Genomic DNA, 25,353 nt, shown 5'->3' on the forward strand with positions numbered 1-25,353 from the left:
TCTGGTTCCTTTAAATGTTTTTTTTTTGTTTGTTTGTTTGTTTTCCTGTGGCATGTGTGACCCACGTCTGCCTGTAGAGGGAGCCCGATACATGGCCGGGGAACACTTGCTTCCTGGTTCTGGCACAGCTCCCTCCATGGGGCACAGGAGGCTTCTCCAGCAGCAGGTTTCCCGTGGCACACAGCTTCTCGGGGACCAGGCATCTGCATGGCAGCGTGGCCTGCAACACCCCACGTCCTGCAGCTGCGCTTAGACCTCCCTGAGGCAGTGATAATAGATGAGTCTTCTGGCCAGACAGCTCTCTGTGCACACCACTCCCATACTCCCTAGGGGGCGTATATCCAACAACTCGGAGGGCAGGTTCTAGAAAGTTCCACGTGAGAGGCACCACAATTTCACCGCCATTGTGTGAGTTCTTTCAGCCTCCTGGAACAAGGTCAGGATATTAAGGCTGGAAGTGTGGATTTTTTTCCCCGGGGGCTCAATTTGTGACCTGGAAGTGCTTCTTCTTGGCTGTGGTGTCTTCCTGGAGGATCTACCTTGGTCTGTGGGGACACTTGGGTGGGTTCTGATCTCAGCACAAGGGACGCATTTTCGGGGCAGTTTATTTCAGCCATGTTGCAGAGAAATCTGTGCTTGGTGGTATCTTGAGTTCTGTGAGGGACTTTCCTTATGTAAATCTCCCATTGCTGTTGAAGGGATGCGTCTTCAGGTGCTGAGTCCTAACACGGAGGGTGGGGGATTCGGGGGCGACGGGGTTTCCTGAAAACCGGGTCGGGTGTTGGTGGGGTGGGGAATGGTTCCTGGCTCTCCGTTCAAGCTCCCCGCCAGGGACCAAAAGAACACCACAGAAGCCCAGCCCCACCATGGCTGAGACAGAGCACCCCGGGAAAAATGCCCCATGTCTGTCTGTCTGTCTCTCTCTCTTTTTAAGATTTTGTTAATTTATTTGAGAGGGACAGCTGGAGAAACCAGCTCCCCAGTGAGCAGGGAGCCCAATGCTGGGATCTGTCCCAGGACCTTGGGGTCACAATCAGAGATGAAGGCAGCGGCTTAACCAATTGAACCACCCAGGCCACCCACATGTCACTCTCTCAACAGTGTCTTTTTGATGAACAGAATGTCTCAGTGTAATTAAGTCTAATCAATCCATTCCTCATGGCTCATGGTCAGTGCTTTTATTTTTTCAAAATCTTTGCCTACTCCAAAGCCACGATGATAATATCCTACATGTCCTTCTAGCTCTCCTATTCATGGGAGATCAGTGTTATATGGACAGGAAGGGGATCAGGGCAGAGGTGCCGTTCCCCACAGGGAGCAGGTGGACTTACTGAATGGACCACAGAGGCTTGAAGGCCCCAGTGTCAGCAATCTAGCACCTGCTGTTTTCCGAGTTATGTCTAGACTCCCTGTCCTGTCTCACTGGTGTTTCCACCCACCCTTGCTCCAACCCCACAGCGTTGTCATGGCTCCTACGTCTGCTGTCTGGCTGTGTGTGTCTCCCAACCTGGTGCTTTTGCCTAAATAGCGTCTCAGCTATTCTAGGCCTTTTGATATCCATATACTCCTTAGTATTAGGTCATGAATGTCCCCCAAAACTAAGAGGATGGTTTTTAAGAAAAATTTAAATAAAAAATTATTTACATTTTAAGTATGATGCAATAACTATTCTGGACAGAAATGACAATAGTGAGTTAATAATGAGTGCAATCCATGCAAACTTTCTGTCTCCCTATTACTGAGGGCTTTAGCATCTCTCGGTGAGGTTTTCTGTCTTACATGTAATGCTCCAACACACCTTCCCTTAGGTTTACTCCCTGGGTTTTGATGTTCTTAACACTCCTTTCAATGGTATTTTAAATTCCTTTTTCTAACTATTTTCATTATTCCATAGAAATAGATGTGGTATTTGGTTCTTGCTCCTACATCCAGTAACTTGGCTATTTTTCCCTTATTAACTCTAGTTCTTTATATCCTTTTGGATATTCTATGTACCAAACAATGCGATCTGTGAGTGACATTTTTGCTTCATCCTTTCCAAAATTTAACTTAATATATTTCCTGGCACTGCTGCACTTTTTATGACTTCCATATATTCTTGACTATCCTTCTTTTGGTTGCCAATATAGGTAGAAAGTGTTTGGTTTATCACCATTAAGTATAATATTTGCTATAGGATTTTTTGGGGTGGATACATTCTATTAGGTTAAGGAAACTGATTTCTAGTCTAAACTGATGACAGCTTTTTAAAAAGATTTTATTTTTTGATTTTTTTGAGAGAGAGAAAGAGAGAGAGAGAGAGAGAGAACAGGAGTGGGGGTGGGGAGGGACAGAGAGGGAGAAGCAGACTCCTCGCTGAGCAGGGAGCCTGACCCAGGGCTCCATCCCAGGACCCTGGGATCCCGACCTAAGCCAAAGGCACCCAGGTGCCCCTAATCTGCTAATAATTTTTAATCATGAGTTGCTCTTGAACTTGAACCCATCTATAAAATTAGTAATGGAATTTTTCCTTGTTTTTTTTTTCTGAATATGCTTTACATGGACTGATTTTCAAATTTCAAGCCAATGTTGTCTTCATGGAATGCACAACATCATGACATGAAGTCTCTCTTTTTTGTTTATTTGTGTTTGCGTGTGCGTGTGTGTGTGTGTGTGTGTGTGTTAGCTTATCATCTGTTTAGAATTTTCTTTTCTATATTTAGGAAAGACATCTTGGCCTGTAATTTTCCTTTCTTCTCCTGTCCTTGTTAGATGTTGGTGTCAGGCTTATATTGGCATTGTAAAATGATTTGGGAACTAGTCCTAGAATTTGTGTCACACTGATGTAATTTCCCTCTAAATGTTTGGAGAACTCATCAGGGAAACCTTCTGGAGAGGATGTTTTTAATTTTTCGTTCACAGTTTTACCAGATTCAGGACTTATCATATTTTCTCTTTCTTCTCTAGTAAAATTTTGGTAAGTTTTATTTTTCTATCAGTGTCTCTATTTGATCTCAGCTAATACAATGGAATGTGCCAAGCAGGAGTCCTGGGAAAGCCAAGGAGGGGTGGTCCCTGGGTTGGGTTGGAGTCAGGTTGAGGACAGATCAGCCTCCTGGGCTGTTCAGCCCTCAACACCGCCAACTTTAGTCCAGGCCCTGATTGTCAACATTTTCGGTTCAAATATGATTAAAATTTTGTATTTAAAGTTAAATGCAATGAACATTTTGCAGTTAGAACGTTAAAGTAGTTTTCATGGAACGGTAGTTCTCAGAATGGATTCACACTCACCCCCTTCACAGGAGATCCACTGATGAACAAGCGTATCAATTACAGGGTGAGGGAAGTAGTACTGAATAGACCGAAATTCTTCTTCACGAGTCATTCCTGTTTCCTAGGTTCCTTTGGATCACGGTTGACCATAGCACGTGAGGGCTCATGTCAGGGATTTCAGTGACCTTCATTTCTTGTTCTGGCTCTCAATGCTGACCAGCCCCTCCTCCTCTCGACACTTGCATAAGATGGTCTGTTCCAAGTAAAGGGATGTTCATGGACAGATACTGAAGGGTGCCTGCGAGTGACCCGGGAGAAGCACCTGTGTGGCCAAACCCTTCCACCGATCCTGGGGATCTTTGGGCTTATGGGTCCCTGCTGACCCCACATCTCTTCTGTAATTTGTCCCTGAGTTTTTGCCTCAATTATACCTCTGTGAAATACTAAATAAGTCAGTACAAGGAAAGCATTGAGGGAGAGAACCTTGTCGGTTTGAAATGCCCTGTGAAAATCATTTCCCCATTTTCCACTCCTACTTAATGGGAACTGTCTCTGGTTCAGAAAAGGCATTTATATCACCAGGTGATCCTAATATGGTGGAACGATTGTGGGATTTATCCTTGGGGGAGAAGATCTTTCAGCTAGTCTGTCATACAGATATGTCCCATTTGATCTATGAGCAACATTGAAAACTGCCCTTCACATGACTCCTAGACTGACATTTTGAACTCTTTGCCATTGGAAGTGAGTGGATAAATGATTTCCACCTCCTCCTCCCCCACCGTCTACAAGGGGCATACTATGAAGATTCAGTAGGTACTGATAATGTTGCATTTAAATCAAGTTGGGAAAAGAAAGGCATTTATGTCCCCTGAAAGAGTTGACATAGAATGATTTATTCTTCCTCATAGAGGTAATCATGTGTTTATTCAATTCTGGATGAGGGGTTCACATTCTACAAGCAATCTTTTTTAAAGATTTTAAATTTTTTAAAGATTTTAAATGTTTTAAATTTAAATTAAATTAATTAACATATAATGTATTATTAGTTTCAGAGGTAGAAGTCAGTGGTTCATCAGTCTTATATAACACCAGTGCTCATTGCATCATGAGCCCTCCTTAAAATCCAGCACCCAGTTACCCCATCTCCTCATCCCCCTCCCCTCCAGCAACCCTCAGTTTGTTTCCTATGATTAAGAGCCTTTTATAATTTGTCTCCCTCTCTGATTTTGTCTTGTTTTATTTTTCCTCTGTTCCCCTATGATCTTCTGTTTTGTTACTTAAATTCCATATATGAGTGAGAACATATGATAATTTTCCTTCTCTGATTTACTTATTTTGCTTAGAATAATACCTGCTAGTTCTATCCACAGTGTTGCAAGTGGCAAGATTTCGGTTTTTTTCTGAAGCCCGAATATTATGCCATTGTGTAAACATTCACCACATTTACTTTATCCATTCATTTGTTGAACTGGGCTTTTTCCATAGTTTGACTGTTGTGGACATTGCTGCTATAAACATTGGAGTACAGATGCCCCTTCGGATCACTATATTTGTATCTTTGGTATAAATACCCGGTGTAAATACCCAGTAAATACCCAGCTATAAACATTGGAGTATAGATGTCCCTTTGGTTCGCTACATTTCTATCTTTGGTGCAATGGCAGGGTCAGAGGGTAGCTCTATTTTCAACTTTTTGAAGAAACTCCATTCTGTTTTCCAGAGTGGCTACACCAGCTTCCATTCCCACCAACATTGTAAGGAAGTTCCCATTTCTCTGCATCCTTGACAACATCTGTCATTTCCTGACTTGTTAATTTTAGCCATTCTGACTGGTGTGAGGTGGTATCTCACTGTGGTTTTGATTTATATTTCCCTGATGCCCAGTGATGTTCAGAATTTTTCCATGTGTCTGTTGCCCATTTGGATGTCTTCTTTGGAGAAATGTCTGTTTATGTCTTCTGCCGGCTTCTTAATTGGATTATTTGTTCTTTGGGTGTTGAGTTTGATAAGTTCTTTGTGAACTATAGATACTGGCCCTTTGTCTGATAAGACATTTGCAAATATCTTCTCCCATTCTGTCAGTTGTCTTTTGGTTTTGTCCACCGTTTCCTTTACTGTGCAAAAGCTTTTTATCTTGATGAAGTCCCAACAGTTCATTTTTGTCTTTGTTCCCTTCCCTTTGGATAGGTGTCTAGGAAGAAGTTGCTTTGGCGAAGGTTACAGAGGTTGCTGCATGTATTCTCCTCTAGGATTTTGATGGATTCCTGTCTCACATTTAGGTCTTTAATCCATTTTGAGTCTATTTTTGTGTCTGGTGAAGGGAAATAGTCCAGTTTCATTCTTCTGCATGTGGCTGTCCAGTTTTCCCAACACTGTTTATTGAGGAGACTGTCTTTTTTCCATTGGATCTTCTTTCCTGCTTTGTTGAAGATTAGTTGACCAAAGAGTTGAGGGTCCATTTCTGGGTTCTCTATTCTGTTCAGTGATCTGTGTGTCTGTTTTTGTGTCAGTACTATACTGTCCTGATGATTACAGTTTTGTAATAGAGCTTGAAGTCCAGAAATGTGATGTCGCCAACTTTGGTTTCTTTTTCAACATTCCTTTAGAAATGTGTTTGGCTATTTAGGGTCTTTTCTGATTCCATACAAATTTTAGGATTATTGGTTCCAGCTGTGTGTGAAAAAAGTTGATGATATTTTGATAAAGATCCCATTGAATGTATAGATTGCTCTAGGTAGCAAAGACATTTTAATAATATTTGTTCTTCCAGTCCATGAGCATGGAATGTTTTTCCATTTCTTTGTGTCTTCCTCAATTACTTTCATGAGCCTTCTATAGTTTTCTGACACAGATCCTTTGCCTCTTTGGTTAAGAGTATTCCTAGGTATCTATGGTTTTGGGGACAATTGTAAATAGGATCAACTCCTTAATTTCTCTTTCTTCTTTCTCATTGATAACATATAGAAATGCAACTGATTTCCGTGCATTGATTTCATATCCTGTCACTTTGCTGAATTCCTGTATGAGTTCTAGCAATTTTGGGGTGAGTATTTTGTGTTTTCCACATAGAGTATCATGTCATCTGGGAAGAGTGAGTTTGGTTTCTTCTTTGGTGATTCGGATGACTTTTATTTATTTTTGTTGAATGATTGCTGAGGCTAGGACTTCAGTACTATGTTGAATAGCAGTGGTGATAGTGGACATCTCTGCTGTGTTCCCAACATTAGGGCAAAAGCTGTCAGTTTTTCCCCATTGAGAATGATATTCGCTGTGGGCTTTTCACATATGGCTTTTATGATGTTGAGGTATGTTCCCTCTATCCCTACACTGTGAAGAATTTTGATCAAGAAAAGGTATTGTGTTTTTGTCCAGTGCTTTTTCTGCATCTGTTGAGAGGCTCATGTGGTTCTTGTCCTTTCTTTTATTAATGTAGTATATCACATTGATTAATGTAGTGGATGTTAAACCACCCTTGAAGCCCAGGACTAAATCCCACTTGTTTGTGGTGAATAATCCTTTTAATGTGCTGTTGGATCCCATTGGCTAGTATCTTGGTGAGACTTGTTACATCCATGTTCATCAGGGATATTGGTCTATAATACTCCTTTTAGGTGGGATCTTTTTCGGTTTGTGGATCAAGGTAATGCTGACCTCATAGAAAGAGTTAGGAAGTTTTCCTTCCATTTGTATTTTTTGAAACAGCTTCAGAAGAATAGGTGTTAATTCTTCTGCAAGTGTTTGGTAGAGTTCTCTTGGGAAGCCATCTGGCCCTGGACTCTTGTTTGTTGGGTGAATTTTGATTATTGCTGCAATTTCCTTGCTGGTGATGGGTCTGCTCAGGTTTTTCTATTTCTGCCTGTTTCAGTTTTGGTAGTTTATACATCTCTAGAACTACATCCATTTCCAGATTGCCTAATTTGTTGGCATATATTTGCACATAATATGTTCTTTTAATTGTATTTTCTCTGGATGTGATCTTTCCACTTTCATTCATGATTTTATTTATTTGAGTCCTTTCTCTTTTCTTTTGGATAAGTTGGCCAGAGGTTTATCAATCTTATTAATTCTTTCAAGAACCAGCTCCTAGTTTTGTTGATCTGTTCTACTGTTCTTTTGGGGTTTATTAAATGCATTTTTAAAATTTTTTATGTTCAGTAGACCAGCATATTAAATAATTAGTTTTTTAAAAGATTTTATTTATTATTTATTTGACAGAGAGAGAGAGAGAGATCACAGGTAGGCAGAGAGGCAGGCAGAGAGGGAGAGGGGGAAACAGGCTCCCTGCCAAGCAGAGAGCCCGATGCGGGGCTCGATCCCAGGACCCTGAGACCATGACCCAAGCTAAAGGCAGAGGCTTAACCCACTGAGCCACCCAGGTGCCCTTAAATAATTAGTTTTTGATAGAGTTCAATGATTTGTTAGTTGCGTATAACGTCCCATGCTCATCACCACACATGCCCTCCTTAATACCCATCACCCGATTAGCCCACCCTCCCACGCCCCTCCCTGCTGTTACCCTCAGTTTTTCTTTTTTTTAACCAGAGTCCAGAGTCTCTCATGGCAGTCTGCACCTCTGATTTCTTCCTGTTCAGTTTTCCCTCCCTTCCCAGTGGTCCTTTTATTTCACTGATTTCTCCTCTAATCTTTATTAATTCTTTTCTGTTGGATTTAGGCTTTCTTTGCTGTTCTCTCTGCAGCTCCTTTAGGTGAAAGTTTAGGTTGTGTATTTGAGAACTTTCTTGTTTCTTGTTTCTTTTTTTTTTTTAAAGGATTCTGTTTATTTATTTGACAGACAGAGCTCATAAGTAGGCGGAGAGGCAGGCAGAGAGAGAGGAAGGGAAGCAGGCTCCCTGCTGAGCAAAGAGCCTGATGTAGGGCTCGATCCCAGGACCCTGGGATCATGACCTGAGCTGAAGGCAGAGGCTTTAACCCACTGAGCCACCCAGGCACCCCTGAGACCTTTCTTGTTTCTTGAAAAAGGCTTGTATTGCTATATGCTTCCCTCTCCAGACTGCCTTTGTTGAATTCCAAAGGATTTGAACAGTTGTGTTTTCATTTTTATTTCTTTCCATGAATTTTTAAAATTATTCTATGATATCCTGGTTGACCCATTCATTCTGTAGTAGGATGCTCTTCAGCCTTCATGTTTTTGAATTCTTTCCAAATTTCCTCTTGTGATTGAGTTCAAGTTTCAAAGCATTGTGGCCTAAAAATATGCAGGAAATGACCCCAATCTTTTTGTACCGCTTGAGAACTGATTTGTGACCCAGGATGTGATCTATTTTGGAGAATGTTCCATGTGCACATGAGAAGATTGTCTATTCTGATGCTTTAGGATGGAATGCTCTGAATATATTTGTGACATCAATCTGGTCCAGTGTGTCATTCAAAACCTTGTTTCCTTGTTGATCTTCTGCTTAGATGATCTGTGCATTGCAGTGAGTGGGGTGTTAAAGTCTCCTACTATTATTGCATTGTTATTGATGTGTTCCTTTGATTTTGCTATTAATTGGCTTATATAATTGGTTGTTCTCATGTTAGGTGCATAAACATTTATAGTTGATAGATCTTGTTGGATACACCCTTTAACTATGATATAATGTCCTTCCTCATGTCTTATTAGAGTCTGGCTTAAAATCTAATTTGTCTGACAGATGTATTGCCACCTAGCTTTCTTTTGATGTCCATTAGCATGATCAGTGGTTTTCCACTCCCTCAGTTTCAATCTGGAGGTGTTTTGGGGTCTAAAATGATTCTTTTACAGACAGCATATCAATGGGTCTTGCTTTTTTTTTTTAAAGATTCTATTTATTTATTTGACAGACAGAGATCACAAGTAGGCATAGAGGCAGGCAGAGAGAGAGGGGGAAGCAGGCTCCCTGCTGAGCAGGGAGCCCGATATGGGGCTCAATCCCAGGACCCTGGGATCATGACCTGAGCCGAAGGCGGAGGCTTTAACCCACTGAGCCACCCAGGCGCCCTGGGTCTTGCTTTTTTTATCCAGTCTGATACCCTCTGTCTTTTGGTTTGGAGCATTTAGCCCATTTGCATTCAGAGAAACTATTGAAAGATACAAATTTATTGCCATTGTATTATCTGAAATTCACTGCTTCTGTGTATTGTCTCTATTCCTTTTTGATCCATGTTAGTTTTGGGCTGTCTCTTTGCTTAAAGGATCCTTTTTTTAAAAAAAAATTATTTATTTATTTGACAAAGATCACAAGTAGGCAGAGAGGCAGGCAGAGAGAGAGGGAAGCAGGCTCCCCGCCGAGCAGAGAGCCTGATGCAGGGCTTGATCCCAGGACCCTGGGATCATGACCTGAGCCGAAGGCAGAGGCTTAACCCACTGAGCCATCCAGGAGCCCCTAAAGGATCCCTTTTAATAGTTCTTGCAGGGCTGGTTTAGTCATCAGAAATTCTTTTAGTTTCTGTTTGTCCTGAAAGCTTTTTATCTCTCCCCCTCTTTTGAATGACATCTTAGCTGGATAAAGTATTCTTGGCTGCATATTTTCCTCCTTTAGCACCCTGAATGTATCATGGCAGTCTTTCTGGCTTGCCAGGTCTTTGTGGATATGTCTGCTGGCAGTCTAATGTTTCTACCCTTGTAGGTTACAGAACTCTTGTCCCAAGCTACTTTCAGGATTTTCTCTTTGTCTCTGAGATTTGCAAGTTTCTCTATTATATCTCGGGGTGTTGACCTAATTTTATTCATTTTGAGGGTTTTTTTTTTCTGTGCCTCCTGGACTTGAACTCCTGTTTCCTTCCCCAGATTAGGGAAGTTCTCCACTATAATTGGCTCCAGTATATCTTCAGCATCCCTTCTCATCTTCTTCTGAGATCACGTTATTCCAATATTGTTCTACTTTATGGTATCACATATCTAGGAGTTGTTTATCTCCCTTTTCCTCAGCTTCTTTAGTTCTTCTTCTATTTCTGCAGAAGTGGATTCTCTAGTGTCTTCTATGCTTTTTCTAACCAAGCTAGTATCTTTATAACCATTATTTTGACTTCTAGTTCCAACATCTTACTTATGTCCATACTGATTAGGTCCCTGACAGTCCGTATTCCCTCTTGTTCTCTTTTTTGAAGTGAGTTTTTCTGTCTTGACATTATGTCCAGAGAAAAACAGATGAACGAGAGATAAAATACCTAGATGGCAACAATGACCCCAGTGAAATATACACTAAACACATTAGAAGAGATTTGAAATACCAAACCAAAACAAAAGTTTAAAAAAAGGAGAGAGAATATAATCAGACAGGTGAACAGAACAGAGGAATATGCTGGATCCTGAGTGTATTTTGGTCCATTTGTTAGAAAAAACTACATCCCAAAATTGTAAAGAAGGAAAAAATATATATATACATACACACACACAAAACTAAATACAGTGAAAGGACAGAATGTAACTAAAAATGGAAATTCAAAAAGATTTTTTTTTAAATTGATAAAATAAGAAATTGTTTGAAAAAGGAAAGAGAAAAAAATTAAAATTGAAAGACTCATGGAGGATATTAGGAGAAGGAAAAGATAAGTGAATTGGGGGAAATTGGAGGGGGAGACAAACCATGAGAGACCATGGACTCTGAGAAGCAAAATGAGGATTTTGGAGGGGAGGGGAGTGGGGGGTTAGGTGAGCCTGGGGGTTGGGTATTAAGGAGGGCACTTATTGCATGGAGCACTGGGTGTGGTGCATAAACAATGAATCTTGGAACCTTGAAAGAAAAACTGGTATAACTTCAAAAAAAATTGAAAGACTAAAGAATCCCAGTGGAAAAACTATGAATTCTATATCCTATTTCCTACTAGCACTGGAATTTTGCAGTTCTCTGTGATGGGTAAACTCGGTCTTAGCTGATGTTCTTGCTGATCTTCTACTCGGCTCATGCAGCCCAGCCACCAGGGGAGACATCTGTTTCCTGGGGCACTTTTTGCACCATGGGGACTGATCTCGTGGGGACGGTGGGTGTGTGGGCGTGGCCCTGTGGCTTCCAGGCCAACTTGCACCGTCTCTGGGCTCCCGGCCTCAATCTCATCCACCAGGCAGCCGCACGATGGCTCTCCTGTCTGAAGACAGGGAAGGGCTGTGACCCCAGGTTTTCCTGCCAACGACCCTTTCAAGAGGGACAGGCTGAGGCTGACGAACAAGAGGGTAGGGTCCCTTTGTGATGCGCTGTTGCACGTATTCTCAGGTGGCTTTGCCCTGGGTAGAATTGCACAGCCCATGCAAGGGGACCTGGCTAAGTAAGCTGCTCTGGATTGTTCTATGTGGCTTTTGTTCCCTGAAGGCTTTCTGCGCAGCTTTAGAGGATGAGAACGAAAATGGAAGCCTCCCAGTCTCCATCCCCGGAGCACGGGGGCCCCCCTCCTCAGTGTGCCCTCAGGGAAAAGCAGCCAATCACTCCTGTCTCCCAGGTCTCCATCCGCACTCTGTGCTCACCCAGCCTGTGACTGAGTGTTTCTATCTCAGGCACATGACCCTGTTTTGAGCTCCAAACCCTGCAGACTCCTATGGGGTGCACCTGTGCTATTCTTCCCAGGGATGAAGGGGGGGCCTGTAATGGTTCTGCCACTTGCTGGACCCCTACTCTGGGAGCACTTGCCTGACTGTGCCCCAGTTCACAGTATATGGCAACCCCTAGCTGAGAGTTCACTCCCAGGCTTGCTGATTACAGCTGGATTCCCCACTCCAGTGCCTGGGAACTCTGCTGCTGTCAGGCATCCCTGGTCTTCCTTCCTGAGGATCCTGAGACCACACTTTCCCAACTAGTGCTCTGCCCCACTTCACCACCTGAGTGCCTTGGAGGCAGGGATGTCCCCCACTGGAGCAGACTTCTAAAAGTTCTGATTGTGTTCTCTGCTGCTGTATTACTTTGTGCCAGCTGATGGAGGCCACCTCCCCCCATGGTTTATCTTCCCATTTATTGCCTAGGATTCACTTAGTACCTCCTACCTTGCAGAAAGTGGTCACTCTTCTATTTGTAGAGTTGCAGCTATCCATTTCTTAGATCTCTGGTTGAGTTCCAGGTGTTCAGAATGATGTGACAGCTATCTAGCTGAAGTCCATGGACTACATGAAACTACTGTCTCCTACTCCTCCACCATCTTGGACTATCTCCTCTCTGCAAGCAGTCTGATTCATCATGTACAGCATTTGCCTTTGGACTACACTGGTATATTAACTTCCTCCGTTTTCCCATACAGAGTGTTTGTGGGCATGGTAAACCTTGGCCCCTGAGAAAACTCATATAAATGATGCAGATGCATGTTGTATATACAAATGTAGAATGCAGTTTGGGCATGGTTACATTTTTGTCAGTAACGGAACTTGTTTCCTGATTCTCCTTAGGAAGTGAAGAGTGATAAAGCAGAGGAGTCTGCTGCTGGACCTGAAAACCAAATGAAACGTCATGGAGAACCCACAAGTCCTCCTCCACCTAAAAGAATGCTGAGCATGCTGCTACTGTCAGTGAAAAAGGAAGGAGAGGGAGCATCCCACCCCGGGGGGTCAGCTGTGTCCTTGGAAGATGGTGAGGGTGCCTGTCCTCATGTCCCCTTCCTGACTTGACCCTGTGAACCCTGCCTCTGTCTCATCTACTCCAGAAGAGTAGTTCCTATTAAGGTCACTGGCTTTGGGTGAGGCTGCCATTAATTTCTCAACCACACCAGACCAGGTGTTCACTCTATCCCTTATGGAAGTTTTCCTGGATTCCCAAACTCTGCACTCTACTGGTTTCCTTTTCCTCATTGAATTTGCCTTTGTTCTCCTGTCTGATTTTCTTCTTCTCCTCATAATACTGTCATTGTTCCTGAGTCCCACTGTTCCACTGTCCCTCACTCCACACTGCCTCATCACTCAGCAAGCTGCTCCAGTAGTTTCTGAGCTTGTGTCCTGCTTTCCCACTTGACCTTGTAGGTTATTTGTTCCTATGCACCCAGAGTGACCATGTCCATACAGAAATCAGGTCATGACATGCATATCCTGAGACCCATCATCAACTCCCCGAGCAGTCAGAACAGAGTTGGAGTTCCCAGCGCTGGTCTCCATGCCCTACACAACCTGGCCCTGCATGACCTGACCATGCCATCTTCTGCTTTCATGTGTCCTCTCCATGTCCTTCTTGCTCTCTCTGCCTCTGACATTTGTTTACCGATCCAGCTCATCCCCTTCTAGGGGCTCTGCATGGCCCTCACAGCAGCTGGAACTCCTCCACATGGGTGTGCATAAGCCTGCTCTAACTCCTGCTCCTGCTCCAAGCTCTGCCCAGGGGTCACCTCCTCAGAGCACCCTGCCCGACCTCACATCATGGAGGCTTCCCCTCCTGCTCTCAGTCATATCCCTGCTGACTTCCTTCCTAACACAAAGTCAACTGTGTTAATCTTTTGCCTTTTTCACATGTACCATCAGCCTTCCCTATGAGGATGTAAGTTCCATGAGGTTTGGGATTGTCTTTGTCCATTCTGTCTCTCTGGTTCCCTGCCAAGCTCCAAGTTTTTGCACATGCCTGGCACAAAGAAGGATGACTAAATGCAGTTGAGGTGTCAGACTTGGTGTAGAAAAAAATTGGCCTCCTGAGACAAAAGACTGATGAGGAAGATCATGTGTTGACTGGGATTTCTAGTGATGGAGTGCCAATATCAGGCATCCTGACATCAAGTGACATGTTCATCTCTTCACCTTGTAGAGGGCAATCATGATGACATGAAGTCATGAGTGCCAGGGCTCTGTGAATGTTTGTTAATTAGTTATATTGTCTTACTTTGTTTCTGTGTGTATGTGTAGTGACAAGAATAGAAGAGGCTCCTTTGTTGTATTATTTTTCCTGAGGTCAAATTTTTAGGTCTGATTCTTCTATCTGGTATATTCTCCTGCTATGAAAAGAAATATTAGAGACTGTGAAGCATGTGGATGTTCACATGGGGTTGCTGAAATGCACATCATTGTAGCTCCTCATTCAGTTAGATTTCCAGAGGCACCTGTCGTTCACAGTATGTACGGGGCGGGGAGGGGAAGTGGTCGATTCCCACCTGATGGCTTCTGGTCTAAATCTGATCTCCAGAGCTTGTGAGTATGGCAGGAGACGGTATTCCACACAATTAGATTCTTTGTGTCCTGACTTAGCCAGGGTCAACAAGGGTGGGCCGATTCACGGACCTGGTAGGAAGAATTCCCAGCTGTCTCTCTGCAGATGATCCCATGGTCACAGCAATGCCTGTGTCCCAAGAAATGCCAGATAAACTGCCAATACCAGTGGAAATTAGTGCTGAAATGAAACATCAGTTAAAGAATGAAATTCGACGATATGGACAACATAAGTATGGTAAGAATTTTTATCAGTGAAACCACAGGAAGTCTTTCCCATTCTATGATTTAGACTAGATCTAACGGACCTCTTGAGGCTCATCTTTTCCTCAAATTGGGTTTTCACATCATTTAGGATGGTTCCTCTTTATTTTGACTGAAATGTCCCAGTAAACCTTTTGTTGTTGTTGTTGTTGTTCTTTTGTCTCTTTCTTTCTTTCTTTCTTTCTTTCTTTCTTTCTTTCTTTCTTTCTGACTTACGTTTTCTCATTTAATACTCAAAAGAGTTTTGTTTGGTGAAATCTATGACATTTAACAGTTGAAACAGAAATTTTTGTTTGTTTGTTTGTATTTCTTAATTGGCAGTTGTGTACCAGAGTCCCATTGGTGGATATGTTCAAATGTCTGAATGTAAGGATGGATAACACAGGTCTTCTGTAACATTCTAGTCTTTGAATGATTGCTGAGACACCAAGATTGAGTTCTACCTCCTCATTGTACTTTAGAAATACTGGAAGTTTTTTTTCTCTAAATATCTCCAGAATATGAAAAAGTCTTCAAATTGCTTGAAGGAGTGTAAAGACCTCAAGAATTGTGGAACAAATTTTGTTTTATTGTCTGTCAAAGAAACAGCAAGTTGGGTATAGAGAGAAGCTCTGTAGCACAGCAAGGTCAGTGTGGTGCTGGGTGAGGGGTGGGGTTGGACCCTACCTGGTGTTTCTCAATTCCAAGTCCTCACTCAGGTTTCATGTTTTCTCTGTTTTTATTTAGATTGATATTATCTGAGTCTTACTCACTCTTCCAAGTTCCAGGAGACTTCTGTTCACACCATAGTTTGAGGTAGGTGTTGACCCTGAACTGACGCTCTTTGTATTTGCTGGATTGTCCCTTACCACAAAAGGTCCATATTCTGTTCTCACGTAGATTGTAAGCTCCCTTTTTATCACCCACAGAGCCTACCAGATTATGGGTTGTTTGGTGTCTTTTGGTTAATGACTTGTCTCTTTATTTTCAGATTTAAAAGACAAGACTGAATAAGGCACCTGGAGGAGGTACTAGAAAAATTAGAATCTGACCACCTTCTCAACAATGAGAATCATACCTCAAACTTATAATTCTGTCACCAAGTTATCAATATGTAACCAGAACCAGTTTGCTGTCCTAGAATGGAATGGGATATTGTTGATGCCTCCTAGCCCATGTTAGTTAAGAATTGTCTACTTGAAGCTAAGAAAAAGCATCGGAACTTTAATGTTATAAAATTCTGGTACTAAGTTTGCTTTATCAATTCATTTAAAAGGATAATTTGTTGTTTGTTTGTTTGTTTTCCCCCTAAAGTGCAGGAATGCTGTTAAGTCATTGGTTTATACTACATCCTAGCTCCTCAGCAAGTCACAGGCCTTTAGCTGGTATTTCTAGTATATTCCACACTAGCAATTTCTTTTTTAAAATTTTATATTTTAAGTAATATCTACACCCAAATTGGGGCTTATATAACCCCAAGATCAAGAGTCACATGCTCCACTGAGCCAGTCAGCACCCTATACATTCTGCATTTCTTTTTCTTTTGCCTGAGACAGTCACTCAGGGGGGTCATACGGCCTCAGGGGATGACTCACAGCTTAATTACCAATGGGCCGGATCTTTAGACGTCCTGCCCGAACTATAATTTTCCTTTGACTTTAATCACCAACATGAGAGTGCTGAGAAAAGCCCAAACATTGTGGACGTAGAGTCCTCCTCAGCGTCTTGTGTCCTGGCAGCCCTGTATCCTTACCCATCAGGTTCCATTGTGTAGGAGCCCAATGTTTGCTGAGGACTGAGGGAGTGGAGCACTGCAGCCTGAACCCTTGGCAGAGTCTATTTCCATTTCAATGGAGTCATTGTTAGGGCTGTTATGGAAAACATTTATCCTTTGGATAAAGACCTCTAGTGCAGGGAGGTCTAAGGTTATGGGGACTAGAAGCAAAATTTGGCTACTGGATACAGAAGAGTAATAGTGAGAGGAGTCCCTCACACTGCCATCCCTTCATTAATAAAGGTGTGAATTGTGTCTGTGGGAGAGATATCCGTATATACTGGCCAATGAGGTAGAGGATTGATATCCTCTAAATTATATTACCCCAGCCCCTCAAGGTACTGCTGCCAAGTTAGAACCAGATTGTGGCTTTAAAAGATTGTTCCAGGACTTTTTTGAAACTCACTTTAGGATGATGAGGTAGGTAATACACCTACTGAATTACATAAGCATGTGCCCTGAGAAACAATTTCCTTGTTTATAAGTGATGCTGTGTGGAATGCCATGATGGTGGATAAAGCATTTTCTAAATCCATGAATGTTGGTTTTCTCAAAAATCTCTGAGTGGAAAGGAAGATGCATTTGAGTATAAAGAGCTAGCTTTCCCTGATGAAAGGAGACCACAATAATCCATCTGCCTACTGATATTAGCTGACTGACCACTTGGGGGATGTGGTGCCATATCAGGTGCTCAGTGTTGGTCTGTGCTGCTGGCAGATGGAGCAGTCAGCAGTATCGGCAACACCATCAGTCTTGCTGAGTGGAAGTTCATGTTTACGGTCCATGCATAATCTGCATCCCTGCTTTCATGACCATGATGCATTACTACTTCTTGGAAGATGGAGGGGTACATCTAGGGAGGTATGGGGGTGGTCCTAGGAGTTCAGGATGGCCTCAGCCGAGAGACAGCAAGGAAATAGGGACCCTACTCCTACAACCTTAGGAAACTAGAGCTGCCAATTACCTGGAAGGGTTTGGAAGCAGTTTCTCCCTCCGAGTATCCAGTTAATGACCTAGCATGGCCAATACCTTGAGTACAATTGCGTGAGACCCTAAGCAGAGAACCCCGTTGAGCCTGCCTGAACTTCTGACCTATGGAACTCCTTGATCATTCATTTGTGTCATTTCATACTGCTAAATATGGGGTAACTTATTGTGTGCTATTAGAAAATGAATATGGACAAGTGCCTGCATATTGGAATATCCCAACTGAAAATCAAGCATGATACTTTGTCTTTTCTAGTCCAGTGGTCACAGGGAGCTCCCCATGAGGCCATAGGTGTAGGGTCAGAGAACGGTCTTTTGCTAGACCTCACTCCAAGATAGCTGGTCTTGTGAGGGGGTCATAGTACCACAAAACCATAAACATATGTGATATCACTAGCACCTCATACACCTACTCTTTGCTGTGTCCCTTTTTTAATGATAAAAAAGTTGAGATTTATGGATTTGCTATTCACTGCAGAAGCACAATCTTGTCCTACCCCAGAATACTAAATCTCTAAACATTTCATTAAGTTATAATGCATCTGGTTTTGTGTGGGAATTATTTCCTATGTTCTATCTTTCATGTGTGTTGCCAATGTATCTATTAGTTTCTACTTCTCAATCAGAATAATGTCATCAATGAAAGGAATACTGTGGTGTCCGTTGTAAGGGAAAGGTGATCAAGATCCCTAAGGAACAGTTTCTGAAATTAGCTTAGAGAGTTGATAGAAGCCTGAGGTAGGAAGTGATGGTGCCCTTTCCAGCTGAAGGCAAACTCTTTCTGGTGATATTTCCTGTAAGAGAAAAAAAGCATTTGCTCAACCGAATAGATACACCAGATGCCCTGGAATGTATTGTTGGATAATTCAGTGGAGCCACAAGTGACACAGCCATTGTAATTAAAGTCAGCAACCAACTAAGTTTATAATTGGCTGTCATTCTCCAAGATCTATGAGTTCTGCACGTGCCAAATAATTAAGATGAAAGGGACATATTCAGAATTACCATCATGTATCTTCCAAATTCTTGATGGTTGTCTGTGGATGGATTAGGGGAAAACCTGAGACCACTGGTAGACCATACTGAGGTAAAATTCCATTAATAACCTGACCTCCATTGTCCCTCTCTGGGCCTGGTGGACCACAGTGAAGCCTGGGTCTCCTGGAATCAGTGTCATTCTGTTATACTATATTGAATAATCTTTAAGAATTCTCATTACTATCTAACCTTTTCTTGGTGCACTGTCATGCTAGTACTTGGTCACAGGTCAGCTGGGGGAAGAATGAGGTAACAATTAACAGCATAAACATTTGGCAGCGTAGCATGGTCCTTCCTCAAGGGCAAGCCCACAGTAATTTCTGGCCACCAGAGAAGAAAAGAGCCACACAGAGCTCTTTACAGAAGCCTGGGCTCCCCCCTAGAAAATAGTGACCATGGTCTTGGTGAATGTCATGTCTTCTGAAAGGATTTCATGCAATGGTCCTTGCTGATTCAGCAGTGTCTGTCAGACTGCATCCTCATCTGATGCTGAAGCAGGGCAGGAATTCAGGAACAAGGGATCAGGAGCAGGCTGGAAGCCACAGACATGAGCCTCATGCACCACAAAGACCTACTGATGCCCATGAGTGTACATTTCCTTCCACCTTGCTTGGGGAAGAGGGTGTTCTGTAGAGGCCAGGGCCCTTCTGAAAGGACTAATTGCTAAGGCCCTTTACTCTGATTCACGTTAGATGTCTCCTCCTCAAGGAGGCCTTCCCTGACCACCCCGTAAAAGCTACTGTCCACCTTTTTGCATCTCTCCATTGCATTTGTACCTTGTGCAGAGTACTTACCACTATGTGACAGTTGTTCTGCTTGTCTAGTGTCTCATGGAAGATCCATGCGAAGGGCATCCAGTTCACTGTTCTTCCACACCTAAATAAGCAGCTGCCACTTAGTCAGTTTGTGCCAAATAGCTAATGAATTATTTCTTAACCTCATGACCAACCTGGGAGTTTGATGCTCTCAGCAACCTCAGTTTGCAGGAGTGGATGTGGAAACACAAGGAGGTAAGGTACATAACCCCAGGTCATGAGCAAATAAGGGCAGACCTGGAGCAACCACTCCAAGCCAGCTCTGGGTTGAAGCCAAGTTCTTCCCAGTCCTCCAGTGCTGCCCCCAGACTCCACAGCCTCTGGCTGTCCCCAGCCCACAGCCTGCCATTGGCCCTTATTTGTCATCTAACTCTGGATCTGGAACATTCTCTGCTCACTCTCCCTCCTTGACAGGAGCTCCCATGGGTTGAGTGCTCCTAGGCAGATAATTTTTGCAACATGGAGTAGACCAAGGAAGAAAGTCTGCTGAAAGCTAAAGCCCACATCCCCTTAGAGACAGTGTTCCTGCTGCGCCACCCCTCCCCCCCAAAGAGCATGTCGGCCGGTGGCTAGCTCTCTGCGCATTGAGAGTAGACATCTCCCTTGTACTACAGGTTCCCCAGAGTCCATCTCCATGTAGTGGTCACACAGCATTAAGGAGCCCAGCGATCACTCCTCATCACCCTCAGCATGAACCCACAGATTTCTGGGTGCCACTGAGTCCAGCAACACACTCGGAATGTGCAACCTCTTCTACTCCTTCTTACCATCTGTGGAGTAGAGATGATTTGGCTTTCTGTTGTGAGGAGGAGATTCAAGCCAAGGCAGCTGAAGGCAGGCAAGGTGGCTCTCTCAGGAAGTGGTAAAGCCAACTCTTACTGATTAGGGACAGAGAAGCAGCAGGGTCTCTGGAGCCAGAGAATGTTTTCAGGAGCCTTGATGAGGGGGGTGCGATTAACTCCAGATGCTCATCTTCCCACCCTGCTTCCATGACAACTTACCCTGATGGTTCAGGAAAGAGCTCGCACATAATGAGTAGGTCATCTCTGAAGATCAAAAATCAGGGTCTCACATGATTGTGCCCTTGGATATGCAGCAGACTTCCGCTTATAGCTGATCATCTGCTTCAAGTTGACTTTCCATGACTTCATTATCCAATTCGTGTAATCATTAAAAGTGATGGTCAGGGAACATAAAAAGAGGAATAGAGTTATCCCCTTCTAGCAAAAGTCTCTTATGTGGGGAACGGTGGGCTGCACAGACCCATGTTTAACCTGTTTTAACCATGACCTTGAACCATTCAGCCACGAAGGACTGACAAATGCACTCAAGAAAGGGGCAGCTGGAAAGAATCATGCATCTATCCAAACATACTCGAGATCTCCACCTCTCCCCATCCCTGCTCTGCAGCCACGTTGGCCTCCTGCTTCCCTGCAAATGGTAGCCTGCACCCATTTGGGGACCTTTGCAGCTGGACTTCCTGCTGCCTCAATTCCTTTTCCCACATCTTGTCATCCTCCCATCTCTCCTTAAATGCAACCTCCTCAGAGAGGCACTGTGTCACCCCATCTAAGGTAAGACCCTCGGGGGGACACCTGGGTGGCTCAGTCTGTTAATCATCTGCCTTTGGCTCAGGTCAGGACCCTGGGGTCCTTGGATTGAGTTCTGCCTTGGGCTCCTTGCTCGGCAGGGAGCCTTCTTCTCCCTCTGCCTGGACCTCCCCCCATTGTGCTCTCTCCTTCATTAACAAATAATAAATATCATCTTAAAAAAATAAAGTAAGGCCCCAAGTATTATGTACCATATCTTATTTGCCCACTTGGCAGAGAAAGACAAACAACATTTGATTTAATCATATTTCCAATTTAATAAACAAATCAAATGAACAAAGAAAAAAAGGGACAAACAAAAGAATAGACTCTTAAGGATAGAGAACAAAGTGGTGGGACCACAGGGGAGGGGGTGGAGAGATGGGGAAATAGGTGAAGGGGATTGAGAGTCATCTTATTATGATGAGTAGAGTAATGTACAGAATTTTTGAATCACTATATTGTATATCCAAAACTAATGTAACACTATTTAATTTTACTGGAAGTAACATAATTAAGTAAAAGTATACTTTCAAAAGTCATTGAAAAGGTATTGTAAAATTGAAAGATACATGTACCTTAACTCACGATATTATTTTCAGTTTGAATATTTTTGTGCCCAAATAGAATTTACTATAATTTGACTTTCTGGGTTTCATGGTAGCAAACTCATCAATCATATTTTCAACCTATACTTCTTTGCCAATGTCTTTTTTGATGAGCAAATTGCCATGTGTGCCAACCTCTCCTGCCAACTGATGCTCTCTAATGATCTTTATTTAACTTCAGCTTAGTGTAAGTTCTTTTGCAGGATGCTGCTGTGATTGGTGTTGTTCAATAAAAATCTCAAGGCTACTTCTGCATTTCGACAAGAGTGGACAAAGGAAAATTCATAAGTCAGATTTCTAAGATCCAAACACAATTCTGATGTGTTACAAAGTCCAGATACTGTCTCTGCTTTAAACTAATAGCTATCAATGAAATTCTACAGAACTTATATTGTCATCACATTTATGAATCATAGCAGTAGCTTCTTTTTGTAAATCAGATGTAGTCATACAGAGTAACGGTTTTCTGTTTAGAATTCCAGGCCTTGAGGATACTTCATTTAATTTGAAATATCTCCATTTAAATGTGAAAATTAGTACATTTTTACTCCCTAATTTCTATTTGATATGTACTCCCCCCTTAAAAATTGAATCTATCATGTGGTGATTTGTGCATTTCTAAGTTCTATACTTATCTTCCCTTCACTGGGTACTCAAGAAATATATTCCCATCTTTGTTATGGCTACACAGTCATCAAACACACTTTAAAATTTACTTTCTTTCATTCATGAAATCAAGGGAATAGACCCCCTTTTAAGCAAATGGCTTTATATATATTCATGGTTTATGGTTGTAGAGCTTTATTACCTTCCTCTTCTTTGTTCGTAAAGCTGTGATCACCAAGACAGCATGGTACTGGCACAAAAACAGATACATAGACCAGTGGTACAGAGTAGAGAGCCCAGATATGGACCCTCAACTCTATGGTCAAATAATTTTCGACAAAGCAAGAAAAAATATAGAGTGGAATAAAAAGACAGTCTCTTCAAAAAATGGTGCTAGGAAAATTGGACAGCTATGTGTAGAAGAATGAAACTCGACCATTCTCTTACACCATACACAGAGATAAACTTGAAATGGATAAAAAACCTCAACGTGAGGCAGGAATCCATCAGAATCCTAGAGGAGAACATAGGCAGTAACCTCTTCAACATCGGCCACAGCAACTTCTTTCAAGATAGGTCTTCAAAGGCAAAGGAAACAAACATGAAAATGAATTTTTGGGACTTCATCAGGATCAAAAGCTTCTGCACAGCAAAGGAAACAGTCAACAAAACAAAGAGGCAACCCACAGAATCGGAGAAGATATTCGCAAATGACAGCACAGACAAAGGGGTGATATCCAAGATCTATAAAGCACTCTTCAAACTCAACACACACAAAACAGATAATAATGTCAAAATATGGGCAGAAGACATGAACAGACACTTCTCCAATGAAGACATACAGACAGCTAACAGACACATGAAAAAATGTTCATCATCACTAGCCATCAGGGAGATTAAAATCAAAACCACATTGAGATACCACCTTACACCAGTTAGAATGGCCAAAATTAACAAGACAGTAAACAGCATGTGTTGGAGAGGATGTGGAGAAAGGGGAACCCTCTTACACTGTTGGTGGGAATGCAAGTTGGTACAGCCACTTTGGAAAACAGTGTGGAGATTTCTTTAGAAATTAAAAATAGAGTTTCCCTATGACCCTCCAATTGCACTATTTGGGTATTTACCCCAAAGATACAGATGTAGTGAAAAGAAGAGCCATCTGTACCCCAATGTTCATAGCAGCAGTGGCCACAGTCGCCAAACTGTGGAAAGAACCAAGTTGCCCTTCAACGGATGAGTGGATAAAGAAGATAAGGTCCATATATACTATGGAGTATTGTGCCTCCATCAGAAAGGATGAATACCCAACTTTTGTATCAATATGGACAGGACTGGAAGAGATTATGCTAAGTGAAATAAATCAAGCAGAAGGAGTCAATTATATGGTTTTGCTTATTTGTAGAGCATAAGGAATAACACGGAGGACACGGGGAGATGGAGAGGTGAAGGGAGTTGGGGGAAATTGGAGGGGGAGACGAACCATGAGAGACTGTGGACTCTGAGAAACAATCAGGGTATTGGAGGGGAGAGGGATGGGATGTTGGGTGAGACTGGTGGTGGGTATTATGGAGGGCATGTATTGCATGGAGCACTGGGTGTGGTGCATAAACAATGAATTCTGGAACACTGAAAAGAAATTTAAAAAATAAAAAATAATAATATCATCCCACCTATATAAGTTATGTAAGAGATTGTAGTCCATTTGATGATATGCTTTTGCTTTGGTATAATGTCTTTATGTCATTTGATATCACACCTTTTAAAAATTTGTACAAGTCTCATGGCACCTGAATGACTCAGTCAGCTGAGTGTCTGACTCCTGGTTTTGGCTCAGGTTATGATCTCTGGGTCATGAGATGGAGTTCCACAATGGGCCCTGGACTCAGTAGGGAGTTTGCTTCAGATTTTCTCTCTCTCTCTCCCTCCCTCTCTCTCTGTGTGCCTCCCCATACCTGCTAACATGCATGCTCTCTCTGTCTCTCTCAAATAAATAAACATTACAAAATTTCTGTGGAAGTATCTAATTTGTGTGCAATAATCTCTTGATTGCATTGTTCTGATGCTTTATCATGTCTCTGTACTTAAATATAGTTTTCTCACAGACATAAAGGATATTACTCGTCCAGTTGTTTTCATCAAAAATTGAGCCCATCAGGATACAAATTTGTCACAATCATTTTTGCAGCCATAATGGCCTCTATGCACACTTGTATGTACCTGTCATACTTGGTCCCTTACTGCGTCCCTGGCCGAAGCTTTTTAATGCCAGTGCCATCGTCTTCCATAGTAGGAAAATTTTTATCCACTAGGGTATAATCAGCTTTTTCTCTTCATTTCAACCAAGTCAATAAAACTCTTTACTATTGTGACATTATCTTTATTGTGAACATACATAATAATCAGAAATTTTGGTTGGGATGTGTCAAATCTGGTGTACAATCAAGAGGCAAGAACATACACATTTTGCTTCTTTTATTCTCAACAACATGCCACATTTAACATATTTTCCCAGAAGCATGAAACATTTGTTTTTAATTTTATAAGAGACAGATGACACAGAAGTTTTTTTATAATCAGCTAATTTAGCAGTTATATCAACAGTATAAAATAGAAATATAGTGTCAATGTTATAATAACCTATGAGTTCAAATCAGTTGCAATATTCTAAAGCATCTGGACTTTCAGTCATTTCCTGGGATCTTTTAAGAGATCAATTATTTTGTGCACAACATGTCAATCACCAATTTCATTCCATAATACTCAGCTGCTGTTTTATCCTTTGATCACCTTCTGCCAACCATCCTGTATGAAACTGAACATTTGCAAGAAAGCACATTTTTGTATGGGAACAATGTGGCCTGTGCCCTTGCTGCCTCTAAGATGACAGGACCACAGGAGGGAGACCTGATGGCAAGCTCTGAGAGGTGAGAGTGGCCTGCAGCTCACGGCCTTCTAGAAAACTAGGACGATACTCTCACGTGGGAGGAAACTGGGTTGTGCCTACAATCCTGACAGAGAATGGAGGCCAGTGTCACCGCAGGCCTTCCACAGTATGACTTGGCTTGGCCACAATCATGATGTCAGCTTTTTAAGCCCTGAAGCAGAGACCCCAGTCAAGATGATCCTGAATTTGGAGCTACAGATAATGATAGAAAAAGGAAGAAATGGGTTTCACCCACCATATTTGGGAAAACATTTGAAGCCAGTGAATTTGGGTAATTTGTTACACAAAATTAAAAACCAGTACACTCTCTGAATCTGCACCCCTGCCCTCATGTGCATTTTATAGAACCAGTTGTGTAGAGAAGCAATTCAGGAGGCTTGGTTTACAGGTAGTTTTCATAATATGCAG

The 25,353-nt window shown here is 42.3% G+C and overlaps 1 long non-coding RNA gene across 1 annotated transcript; it reads left to right on the forward strand.

Annotated features, from left to right (window-relative positions):
- The first annotated feature begins 376 nt into the window (after positions 1–376).
- On the forward strand, positions 377–16,024 carry LOC116857378. Its single transcript, XR_004380747.1, has 5 exons — positions 377–436; positions 12,605–14,576; positions 15,100–15,228; positions 15,329–15,397; positions 15,573–16,024. It is a non-coding gene; the product is annotated as an uncharacterized LOC116857378 (long non-coding RNA).
- The last annotated feature ends 9,329 nt before the right edge of the window (positions 16,025–25,353 follow it).

The sequence above is a fragment of the Lontra canadensis genome, unplaced genomic scaffold (assembly GCF_010015895.1).
Source record: "Lontra canadensis isolate GAN:19392208 unplaced genomic scaffold, GSC_riverotter_1.0 scaffold123, whole genome shotgun sequence".
Taxonomy (NCBI): domain Eukaryota; kingdom Metazoa; phylum Chordata; class Mammalia; order Carnivora; family Mustelidae; genus Lontra; species Lontra canadensis.